This window comes from Anabrus simplex, chromosome 4 (assembly GCF_040414725.1).
Source record: "Anabrus simplex isolate iqAnaSimp1 chromosome 4, ASM4041472v1, whole genome shotgun sequence".
Lineage (NCBI taxonomy): Eukaryota > Metazoa > Arthropoda > Insecta > Orthoptera > Tettigoniidae > Anabrus > Anabrus simplex.
Genome location: NC_090268.1, coordinates 406,619,597 through 406,632,795, shown reverse-complemented (window position 1 = coordinate 406,632,795; position 13,199 = coordinate 406,619,597). Strand labels below are relative to the sequence as shown.

At 38.9% G+C, this 13,199-nt stretch overlaps 1 protein-coding gene across 5 annotated transcripts in view; it reads left to right on the top strand.

Moving 5' to 3' along the window:
• The first annotated feature begins 339 nt into the window (after window positions 1-339).
• Window positions 340-13,199, top strand: part of LOC136872042 (uncharacterized) — a 69,857-nt gene continuing 56,997 nt past the window's right edge. For 4 of the 5 annotated variants that reach the window (XM_067145870.1, XM_067145869.2, XM_067145866.2 and 1 more), the window contains exon 1: window positions 340-442. The gene's annotated coding sequence lies outside the window, so the exon portion shown is untranslated. Of the gene's footprint in view, window positions 443-10,046; window positions 10,246-13,199 lie in introns of all 5 variants that reach the window. The other variant, XM_067145868.2, reaches the window with a different exon arrangement.

Sequence of the window (13,199 nt, the reverse complement as noted above, 5' to 3'; positions counted from 1 at the left end):
TATCGAACCGTCACCCTCTGAACTGTCCCCAACATCCCTGCAACTCACCCACCAGGGCACCACACACCATTCTCCAATACAATACGTCGGAGGATCTGCCTTACAAGGGCTGCACCAAGCTATCAAGCTATCTTTCTTTGGCCTTTCGGCTGCAATACATTCTTACAGGGAGTGATACTCCCTGCATTCTTATTATTGTAATAGCCACACGAAATAATTTTTATCATGATCAAAAAGGTTGTGGTCATGATATTACGAAGGGAGTGTTTCATCAGCTGTTAACAGATTGGATACATTTCAGCAAAGACTGTTGGCATTACTGATCTTCTTATTCCCACAGTGATTGCTTGCTTTGCGTCATTTGGTGTTCGATTTGTTTGGCTATAATAAGAGTGCTCTTAAGACAGAAGCCTATTTAAGATCGTAGACGAGTTTTAAATATGTGAGTTTATTATAAAATGCATAAACAATGACGTATTTATATTTTAAAATAACTCTGAGAAATATGGAGTGGAAATAGAAGTGTTGAGTAGCTTATGTCTTGCCATAGCAAGGGGGACTGAAACGTTGTAGACTGACAATATTTTCTACCTTTCGACGAATATTTTATCTCAATTGGAAGTAAATGTTCGCCGAACACTTCTTTATACATATCACTGTGCCATATGTTGTTACAGTTGCATACCAAGATATGTAGTGATGAATACCGTTGTTTTTCCTCCGTATGGGCACGACTGGAGTTTCTTTTTTTAAATTCTAGATAATTTGGAAGATGAATACCGTTGTTTTTCCTCCGTATGGGCACGACTGGAGTTTCTTTTTTTAAATTCTAGATAATTTGGAAAACCACCAGGGGTGTGTGTTCTGACAGTGATGATGGACGGAAACTTGTTTCGGTTACCCACCCAGTGGTTGAGTCCTGAACTAGGACAGCTCAGTCGTTTTAACGTTTGAAGTTGTCGTTTAAAAAAAAATAATAATAATTTAAAAAAATCCGTTCTCCTCCAGGAATAATGATGGCCTTTATTACATTTACCAAAGGTCTACACTATAATATTGCAGGGAAAAAAAAGTAATTTTCTGCTTTGTGGAACAAAAGATCATGAAATGGAAAAAATTACAATATTTTCATGTATAGTACTCTAACAAATAGGCCTATATACGACAGGTAAAATTGTCCACAACTTTGCCCGTCATTTTCGTACGCTGTGCACAAGTGCCCAATCAAATCACTTAGCAGAGAAAAAGAATTACTTTCAAGAACCAAAAATTGGTGAATTCACCAAACTTCTAGCTCTTGCGTTAGTAATCATGTGGGGTACGTTAACAACCCAGACGTCCGCCTCTAGCGTAGCGGTTAGTGCTAGTAGTAAGCACAAGCTCTGCCGGCCTGGGTTAGATTCCTGGTACTGCCAGAAATTTGAAATTGGCAGGAGGTCTGTCATGAGGTTAAAGTGATATGTAACTCGCATCCATTAGTGATGTGACTGAAAAGTGCTGCACCATCATGTGACAAGGACACAAATTTACTTTAACACCCCAGGATTAAGAAAGCTCTTTGTTAGCAGCAGTAATGTATCTATAAAAATAAAGTTACACATGCTGTTAGATCTTCTCTCTGAAAGGTACCTACTGAAGGTAACAGGTTACAGCAACACTAACAACAGGTGAAAAAGTGCACGTGGGTTGTTAACGAACACCACATGCAACTTCTTGTGGGTTAAATAAAACCTTACTGGTCTCTACTAAAACTTCCTTTCACAAACTCCATCACTATTAGCAAATACTTTTGCACGCAGAGAAGAAACTACTTATTTAGTTTTGTATAGCCTGCGAGAACTTGGAAGTGAGGAGGGCTATTGAATATTCTTCTGTCACATTATTATATTCTGTATGACACTGAATGGTGGTGTCACTGATATGTAGACTAGATTTTCACTTTATCAGATTTTTTTCTTGAGTTCAACCAGTAAGTCATTAAGTCTTAAAATATATTTTCTTACATCTTCATGAAATCTAGAATACTGGCTTAACTGTTTGTTTTTGTGCCAAATCCCAATAGCTTCTGTGATCCCAGAAATAATTAGTTTAACCTGAAGAAAGCTTCATGTTCATCGAAAATCATCAAATTAAGAGGATGAACTGAAAGTTGCTGTTTCACAGGCCATTGGGAATTTCTGCCCTCTGAACTCTTTATACATAAGGTACATGGTCACTGCCAACTTATACATAATTTCCAGTCTTAGGGTGCCTATCTCCTGCTGTGGAAACAAATCTTAACATAATTGGACAGTAATTACAAGTGCTGGTATCCCTTACGACCGCCAGCGATTTAGGGGACACTCGATTGAGTGGTATTTGTACATGTTTAGTGATATCGATACAGAACCAAAATGAAATTTTTAATATGTAATAAGTGGTATGTTTCGAGCTGGCAGTGGAGAGATGGCTTGGAATGACATTAGTTGATGAATAAGTTTGAGTGGTGTTTTTAAAAGTAGGAAAGATCACGTTATAATTTTACCTTCCGCAGCCCAGCACTTGCTACATTCAGCTGCGCGCTGTACGACTGTCGTTTGTTTGCACTCTCGGGTAGAATGTTGTCGAGAGGCGATCAGGGCTGCCAACCTCTATACTTAGGAGCTAATGTTTCTTTCTTTCTTTCTTCCTTTCTTATAAGGAAGGCAGGTAGGCCTATTTGTTAGAGGACCATACATGAAAATATTGTCATTTTTTTTCCATTTCATAATCTTTTGTTCCACAAAGCAGAAAATTACTTTTTTTTTTTTTGCAATATTATAGTGTAGACCTTTGGTAAATGTAATAAAAGGCCATTACGGGGGGTGAGGAGTAAGGAGGGAGCTCTCCCGGTTCTGGTAATACTGCCAACTGAATGGAAATGAAATCTGAATTGAATCGATAGTATGATCGATCCATATGAATTTTCTAAACCTTTATTTTGTTAAGACAACAACTGTGTCACACAAACACATTGTATAACATTTCTCTATGCGAATCTTGTTCCTAGCATGAATTCCTAGTTTGGCTTTGCTGTGTAAACAACCACAGTATTAGTACGTAAAGTGTACGCCAGATGTCTCATGGCAATGCATAAGCGATTCATAGTTTGTGTTTTACAGGTTGCCAATACGAATCTCGAAGATAACCAAAGTCTCTCGATTCAGCACTAGGGAGCCCAGGTATCACCAAAAGTTGCGCGAGTAATACTGATCTCCTAAATCTTCCTCTTTTCAGTTAGCTTCACATTGCACTAATCAGTGGGTCTAGAAACTGATCATTCAAGGTAACTTATGCAGTTAACACTTTTGACTCCAGAAAATAAAATATTTGCAGCAAGCATTTGTCTTCTTCTGATTCTAACTCTTTTAAAACATGCATACAAAGTGGTTTATATGAATTGGGTGTATCTGACACTGATTTTTAAGAAGCCAGTACTTGTCTTCCATATTCCTGTAAGAGAATACTTTACCTTTTACCCAACACAAAACAAATGAAGGGGCATTGTGTGATTTACCTGTTGCCTACGCTATAATACAAGGCCTTGAAATGCACTCATGGAAACGGGTAGCATCCTAGTTCACCATTCAGCCGCTAGGATCGCGTTCTTGCCCCGTTGTATTCGCATGGCCGTATAAGCCAATAAGTAAATTATATCCTAAATAAAAAGAGCTGAATGTTTTTGCAAGTATTGAGAGTACTTTATTTATAGAGCGGTGCTGCATTGGCTTGGATATGTCATTGAAGTTTCAAAACTTTCCTTTTGAGGGGCTACTTATCAAGTTTAAAAACTTTCTCTCTTCTACTTGAGTGGCTTGAAGCAATGTTGTCTAATAGAGGTCACAGAAATTTTCATTCTAGAAAAACAGCTGGTTTGTCGTGTTTACACTTTCTACACTTAATTTTACCGTTGAAAACGTCTTTCGAAAAAAACCATACACTTTTTAGTAACTCTCTTCAGGGCAAGTACTGTGTAGCGGAGGTGACAATTTCCGTCGTTCACTGCAGAAGTGCCACAGACGATGATTTTCAGTATCTGATGGCTCCTCGATCTTGAAAACGAATAAGACCCAATAATGGACTTAGAATAGCTGGAGAAGAGATATGTTCTAAACAGCCTTTACAGTCTGTTTGTTCTTTTGCCACACGAACCATAATGTCATTGTATTCCGCTTGGCGTCTTAGGTACCTGAAGAAGAGCTCGATGTCATCGCTTGTTAGGTTCCTCGTCAATGTGTAATGCAAATGTATACTTATGAGCTATATCAAATTTGTTACTTTTATTGACCTGTCTCAGTCTCATCCTTGGCTTTGACAATATGAAAGTGACTGAGGTATGAGTGATGCTAGTAATACCATTGCTTATGCAGCCAGTCCCTGTTATGAATGGTGTGAAGATATCACTCATAGGGTCGGTTGGTGCCTGCATTTCAGTGGGCTTGGCAGACTGATATGTAATAGCAGCGGGTGGCTCGGTGAGGAAAGCAATGAGAAACGACCTCACTCCTTGTTTCGCTAGTACGCCTCTTCAGTGACGCCTAGGCTATTTATGATAGCTGTTGGCGGAGCTGCAGAGGATCAAACCATCCTTCAGGCTGAATAACCAAGGTATTTTACGCAGGCCACAGTGGATGCATTTGAATTTTTTTAATATAATGACAAACCAAAAACCAAACCCCATGGTACTACAGTTCTTGAAGGGCCTTGGCCTACCAAGCGACCGCTGCTCAGCCCGAAGGCCTGCAGATTACGAGGTGTCGCGTGGTCAACACGACAAATCCTCTCTGCCGTTATTCTGGGCTTTCTAGACGGGGGCCGCCATCTCACCGTCAGATAGCTCCTCAATTCATATCACGTAGGATGAGTGGACCTTGAACCAGCCCTCAGGTCCAAGTAAAAATCCCTGACCTGGGTAGGAATCGAACCCGGGTCCTCCGGGTGAGAGGCAGGCACGCTACCCCTACACCACGGGGCCGGCTCCGTAATATATGACAGGAAATCATTAATTAACCAACTGAGGCGTTCATCTTCAGTACTAAAAGATGCTCGTTTGTTCTCATTCCTGGAATATGTCCCATGTGAGGTGTTGCAGACATCATGCGCATCGAACAATTTCATAAAATGCTTCATAAAACAAATGATTTATTTTAAACTGAATTTAATGCTCTGGGGACAAACCACCTTCATACTTTTCAAACCAGAAATTGTTCCGGGGGGAAATACAATACGGTATTTTTAGCTCTTGCTACATTCATTTTCTCCAAATTTGTTGGGCAAATTATTTTTCTGGTTGGTTTTCTAATTTAAAATTTCTGAGTTTGAAGAGGCCTCTCAAATGATTGCCGGTCACGGTAGCAATGTTTACAAAGAAGTCCAGTGACAAATATTGGGATCGCCCGATTCTTATGACGTAACTCGGATCAAAACTTAGGAACCTAATTTCATCAGGTGGAAGTCGTATCTCATGCGTAATACTTCCTCTGTATAATGTTTCGAACATTGAACATTCACTGGAAACTTGTGAAACGAAATTCCACTACCTTTAATTTCTCATGAATAAACCATGACTGGAACTGCGAATGCTTAACATCAGACGAATGCATAATACATTCACAACCAACTATGTTAATAAACATGTTTAAAGGCGCGAACCTGGTAGACAGGGGGCAAGAAAGCGACCCTAGCGGCCCGGCACTGAACTTCAGTGTGACCACTTCGATAGCGTTTTACTGGCTCTATTTCCAGGCCTTGTATTATAACGTAGGCAACGGATTTACCCCATGAATATTTTACCTAAAGTTCAGTACTCATTTAGGACCAATTAGCTGCTGAGTTTAGGAAGTGGCAGCATCTTAAGGAGTTTGGTCCATTTCCTATTTGTTCAGTGACTTAATATATTGGGGAATTTCTTCATTTTGAGTTTCTCTAGCTTATGTCTCATGGTCTTATGATGCTTGAAAGTCTTGAGATTAATAATCTTCAAAGGCACCTTCTTCTGCACACTTTATCCCTTTCCCACATTGTGCATTAAAGATAAAATGCATGCAAAAAAGAGAACACTTTATCTTTATGCATTAATATACCACCTTCACACTTATTTGATTTATTTATAGGAGCAATTCCATCAGGTGACCTGCACATGAGCATTTAAAATGCATGCAATCTCACTGTAAAATATGCCAAACTCTAGGTAAATGTAGTTTAATGTTTACAAGTGGGATTAACAACAATCAGATTTCAATATTTTTCAACAACATTTTCATCCATGTCACTGGCTGCTGGTTTCCTATTGTAAATAGATGTGTACTTTGGAAGCTATTAATTTAATTTTCATTTTGTGGACTAGAAAAAATAATGTATTTTAATTGTTGAATACGTATTTTCAATTGTGCCTTTAAAAAAATAATCATCATACGGTCACAGCTATCATGTGCAGGCATAACAGTGTGACTATTTAGATTGATTGCACATCATTGTTGATGTTCTGTTTTACATTACAAAATGACAGAGTAAACGATATCTCTGTTGGACAATTATGATTGAATTTTTAAATTAAATTTGATGGGTAAACATCAGATTTTTCACCACAGATCTTTTTACATGCCAACATCGTACGACGTAGTGTTAAAAGGTTTTCTTCAGCCCTTCAAAAATCTATCTCTGCTGGGTTTGAATCCATGATCTGGCATTCAGTAACCGACACTCTACCAATGACCCAAAGAGACAACAGAACTTCAAAACAAGACACTGCATGAAAAGTAATTCCATTACCGAAAGATGTATAGCAGACATTGTAGATTCACGGGGGCGAATGATTTGTATTGCTATTGATCTGTTCAAGGCTTTTGATAGAATAGATCATGGGAGTCTGCTCGCAAAAATGATGGCTATTGGACTGAATGAAAGAGTGGGTGGCTACATTTCTAAAAAATAGAACTCTGGCAAGGGATTGAAAATAGAATTAGAGTAGGTGAAGCATTATCTGACCATGTAACAATTAATAGGGCAGTACTATTGCACCTTTATGTTTCCTTATATATATAAATGATTGCTACTTGCTTTTACGTCGCACCGGCACAGACAGGTCTTATGGCGACGATGGGACGGGGAAGGGCTAGGAGTGGGAAGGAAGCGGCCGTGGCCTTAATTAAGGTACAGCCCCAGCATTTGCCTGGTGTGAAAATGGGAAACCACGGAAAACCATCTTCAGGGCTGCCGACAGTGGGGTTTGAACCTACTATCTCCCGAATACTGGATACTGGCCGCACTTAAGCGACTGCAGCTATCGAGCTCGGTATATATAATATGATATATAAATGATATGAGTAAAGAACACAGATAAGGCTTTTTGCAGGTGTTACTGTATAGAGTAGTAAATAGATTACAGGATTGTGAGCAACTGCAAGAAGACCTCAACATTGTTGTGAGGTGGACAGCAGACAATGGTATAATGATAAACTGGATAAAAAGTCAGGTTGTAAGTTTCACCAAGAGGAAAATGCTCTCGATTTTAACTCCAGTGCTGATGGGGTGAATATACTTCATGGGAATCACTTTAAGTACAATCAAACTTCGATATCTCGAAGTACTTGTGGAGGCTGAAAACATTGAGTTATTGAATATTCGACGTATAGAATAACGTGCATACAACTTTGACTCCATCAATATAATTATATGTTCTCTATATTTAAAAGCTGGTGTTTTAAAACCAGCTTTATTTATGTCTTTATTGGGAACATTTTCAATCTGGATACTTGCAAATTGTTATTGAATAAAAGTCTGTAATTTTCCTTTGCCATTTTCTTTGTAACACCGTAGGTACTCTACAAATTTCTCTATCATATTGACCGTGCCAAACACATCCTCGCCAACTAATTATTGTCCTCGAATAAAGGTGCAAAATTTGGCCAGGGGTTGACCAACCCGGCTGTCCAGGAACTCCCAACTTACACACCACCCCCTCCTGTCAACAGCTTGCTGAGTCTTGTGAAGTAACTTAAAGTAGGATTTTAAACTGCTATGGTACGTGGCTACTCAGGGTTGCAATGTGTAGTACCATTCAGATGCTGTAGCATCCAAAGACTTTAATATTACTTGTAGCATCTGGCCAGTCAAACAGTACACTGTCTGAACTTAGAGTTTGCTTATATTCATATAAGGAGACTACTTAAGTTCAGGTTCCTTCTAGAGAAACAAGTTTATCGTGGGAATTGATGGTGAAGTATAAGAGCAGAAGGTACTTCAGTTATGAACAGCAGAGCAGAGGTGACCTCTGCTTCTGACTTAATTACTGTGGCAGTCTCAGTAGGAGAACATCAGAACTGTCTATTGTCTAAATTATGATGTGGAAAATAATATAGCTCTTCTAAATTAATAATAGTAAGATATCCGAGGAATGCCTAAAATTTATCAGGTTCACAAATACTCTTAATGAACATGAAGGGGTGCTGGATTTTGCAGCAGTGATATTACACAAAATTCTTATAAAGGCTTGTACTTAGGTATTTTCTTTTTTTTTTTTTTCTTTTTTTTTTTTTCAACCTTTAAATCCCTTTTAATGTGTTTTGAGAAATAATAAAAAGCAAAATTTACTCAAGATATGAAAAATATACTAAAATGTGATATAAATGCAAAGTCATGATTCTTCAAATAAAGCTTTTTAAAAAAACCTAAAACATAACCTTTTTTATGTAGACCTTGTCCATGACTGTGAATTAATTCTCTATTAATAATTAACGTTATTTATGTTTCTTCTTCTGGAAACTTAAACTGAGACCAATGTGCCAAGATCCTCTGGAAGCACAGTATAGAAACCATGTTTGGCATCATCAAAAAAAATATCTGTACTAATCAGCCACACAAATCACCAATAGCTGAGCACGCCCAAACGTCTCGTCATGATGTTGTAGTCTAAGATGTTCATGCTGTTGCACAAAGGAAACACTACAGCTCTAGGATCGTACAAAAAGCAGTGGAAATACATGAGAATCCAAATAATTTCAACAAGGACACTAGTATCAAGGAAGCAAAATATGATTGCCAGCCGTTAAAGATTTACATATCTAGTTCTCTTCCTTATTCCTCAATCCTCATTTTTTTCACTCCACAAATTAATTTGGTCTTGTATTTGTTCCTTACTGTCTCCATCAGTACATCATAAGCAAACAGCCATGCTCTCTTTTTTTTTTTTTTTTTTTCGTAATCTTTGTTTTTAATTTGTGTATTTTGTCCATGATACTTATAAACAAACGGGCTGGCAGGACTGCCTTGTCTCAATCCTGTTTTCACTTTGAAATCATACACTATTTCTAGAATACTGTTCATAGGTTTTATCATTTTAATTATTTCACTAGATACTCTCTTCTGTCTGAGTGCCCACCATACCTTTTCCTTTTGGACGGTGCCGTAAACTTTTGCTATATCGATAAATGTCAAAATCAAATCTTTCCATACTACCAGCTTTTCTCTGTTAACTGTCACATTGCAAAAATGCAGTCAGTTGTCGATCTGGCACTCTGAATATCATATTGCTCCTCTTCCAGCTGTGCCTTCACCTTTGATCTCATTCTTCTTTACTATAGTTTTTCAAAGATTTTTACCATCTGAGGTATTAAGATGACTACTCTGTAATTCCCTGAATTCTTTGTTTCCTTTCTTAAATATTGGGACAATGGTCCCTCTGTCCCATTCTGCTGGCATCCTCTTTTGTCTCCAGACACTGGACTGAGTGACTCAGATGGTTGAGGCGCTGGCCTTCTGACCCCAACATGGCAGGTTCGATCCTGACTCAGTCTGGTGGTATTTGAAGGTGCTCAAATACGTCAGCCTCGTGTTGGTAGATTTACTGGCATGTAAAAGAAATCCTGCGGGACTAAATTTCAGCACCTCGGCGTCTCCAGAAACCGTAAAAGAGTAGTTATTGGGACTTAAAGCCAATAACATTATTATTATTATTATTATTATTATTATTATTATTATTATTATTATTATTATTATTATTATTGTTGTTGTTGTTGTTGTTGTTACAGGGTTCCTGTGGGTTGCAGAGGTGTAAGAAGATGCTGGGTTGAATGGGTGGACAGAGAAAAGATGAGAGCATAATTTAAAGCTCTAAAATTTGAAATTTTATTTCTTTCCTTTCTCTTGTTTTCTTCGACTTTAAACTTTGATAAACAAGAACCATTTAGGAGCTTGTTGGCTCAAATAACAGGAATGATCAAAATTCAGGTATACAATAATTTGCAGAATGAGCTTGTAGCTCCAAAGTTACACTATTCCAAAGAGCACCTTTGCTCCACTCAATTTAGACTAGGAGACTGCGCTCCAAAAATCTAGCCTCTCCAAGGCACAATTTTCTTATCCAGACACAAGATAAACCTAGAAAACAGAGTTCACTGTCTTTTCTGCTCGACAGTCTGATCCACAATAGACTATGAGTAAGTAGAAATTAAACAGAGGCAATAAGTGCCCATTCTAAATGGCCATAGTGGTCAAAAAGAAAAGGTTTAAGAAATTGGCCATAAACAAAATGCTAGTAGGCAAAACACTTGCACTCCTTTGGAAACACACTTTAAAATACTTAAAACCCTATATGGGCTCATGGCCCGAAGTTCCAAAAGTAGAGATCAAATTTAAAGTTTTACAAAATCATTGTCACCCCAATACCAAGTTGAATGGGAATTAAGAGGGTGAACACTCTTTATTCCGTAAGTTACATCTTACCCAACAGGGATTTGAATAAAGGCCTTAGCCTTACTTGGAAATTTGTATTTGAAAGGTGATATTCAACTTTAGAAATTTACATTAAACCTTCCTCTCAATTCAATTATCTAGAGCTACCACATATTTTAAAAGATGTCTGCCATTACTCTTAGCTGGTGGGCCTTCCGACGGCAGGCAAGACGTTCCCCTGCCTCCACTACATATGCTCTCTAGACTGGAGTGATGAAGAAGACAACATGGCCCATTAGGTCCCAGCTTTTATAGCAGAGGGGAAAGTTCCAGAATTCTCTAGGCCGATGGCCTGTACACACCCTCAATTTTGATTGGCTAACCGAATAAATGTCAACATTTCTGATTGGCTAATAATTTCATGAAGACGGAGGCTATGTAGTGCTGACAACTTCAGCACATAAAGAAACAATTTTACCATCACTTCAGGTTATCAAACATCGAAATTGAACATTCCTTGGAAAATTAATTGTCCATCCTCCCACCAGAGGGGGCACATAAGTCGACAGTAGAGACATCTGAAGATTGAAGTTCAAAACTTCTTCCAATACACAGTTCAGGGTTTACATCACAGATGGCCGTCTAAAAGGTACTCGGTTCAAATGTACAGAGAAGGTGTACCTCCAGTACAATTATTATTATTATTATTATTATTATTATTATTATTATTATTATTATTATTATTATTATTCATAATCATCTCCAGGCCCAGGCTGCTTTCAGCATTCTACTTAACCAATACAGTCCCATCTGTCCAGCTGCTCTTCTTTTCTATACTCATTTCATCTTACCCTTATGCTTATCCTAACTTCATTTTCTTTATTCCGTCTTCTACAGCAGACATTGAGATCTCCTCTTCACTTGACATAGATGTGTTGTTTTCTCTGTGTTCAATTTTCTGTGTACTCCAATGTACATTCATTAGATCTTTGAAGTAATCTTTCAGTCTTTAAACTTTAACTGTTAAGTGCGGCCAGTATCCAGTATTCGGGAGATAGTAGGTTCGAACCCCACTGTCGGCAGCCCTGAAAATGGTTTTCCGTGGTTTCCCATTTTCACACCAGGCAAATGCTGGGGCTGTACCTTAATTAAGGCCACGGCCGCTTCCTTCCCACTCCTAGCCCTTACCCGTCCCATCGTCGCCATAAGACCTATCTGTGTCGGTGCGACGTAAAGCAACTAGCAAAAAAAAAAAAAAAAAAAAAACAAAAAAAAAAACTTTAACTGTCTCTGTCATTCATTCGCTATTCTCATACTTGTTGATAGTGCGTTTCTCGTAACAGATCTCTTCTATTTCACAATATCTAGTGTCTTCATGGCGTCCGGGAGTAGTCGTGTGTCGGTATCGCTCCCTGTCTTTTGTCTATTAGTATTGTTCAGATGTAGTATCACGGCCGTTCGAGTTTGCCTCCGGGATGAGAATGTGCTAGACTTCGACGTGAAATATGAAAACCATTGGGAAAACGCTTTTGTGAATGGTTCGGAGCTTCGTATTTCAGCCCACGTGCTGGCTTTAAATGGAACCATGTATTTGGTGACGTCACAACCAGGCGAGAAAACAGACGAACTCTAGCCCAAAGACATCTGGTTCAGCGATTTGTGTGCTTCTATTGGCTTTGTCCGGCGACATACATCTGAACCCAGGACCCCAGCATGACAGCGGTATGAATTTCTTCTACCAAAATGTAGGGAGCCTGTGTAATTCTTTGACGGACTTTAACCTCGCTTTCAGTGACGCCAGCAAAGATTGTATTTGTATAGTTGAAAGCTGATTAAATGATTCTGTTTGTGATAATGAACTGTTGTCTACTGATTACTGTGTGTTTCGTCAAGACAGAAATCAGGTCCATAGTAGCAAAGTTAAAGGGGGAGGGATTATGGTTGCTGTGAAATCTGCTCTAAGGCCAGTTTCCTGGCCAGAGCTGGCGGGAGACTGCGAGTGTCTTGTGGTCAAGGCCACCCCAACATCAGGGAGGTCTGTGTTTATAGTGTGCTGCTACCTGCCACCAGACGAAGTGACTGCTAGGATGAGTAATCTTCGAGCAACACTGGCCAACGTCACAGCTGTTTTAAACCCGCAGGACATCCTTGTAGTTTGCGGAGACTTTAACATCAGGCATTTGGCTTGGAATCCTGGTCCTGTTATAAAACAAAAATGTGCGGATGTCTTCTTGAAATCGTCAGTGAATTCGGACTAAAGCAAATGTGTCACTTCCCAAAAAGACACGAGAACTTCCTGGACCTTGTTCTAATATCGGATCAATACTATGGATACTTGGACTGCTTTGAGACGGAAAAGGTAATTACTTCTGACCATCGAGCTGTAGAATTCACTCTATCCTTACCGCGAGTTATGCGCCCCGTACCGCAGAGGAAGTTAATGTTCGCATGGACTAAGGCCGATTTTCCTCAAATGAGAGATCTCCTTTCGTTGTGTCCCTGGAATTTAA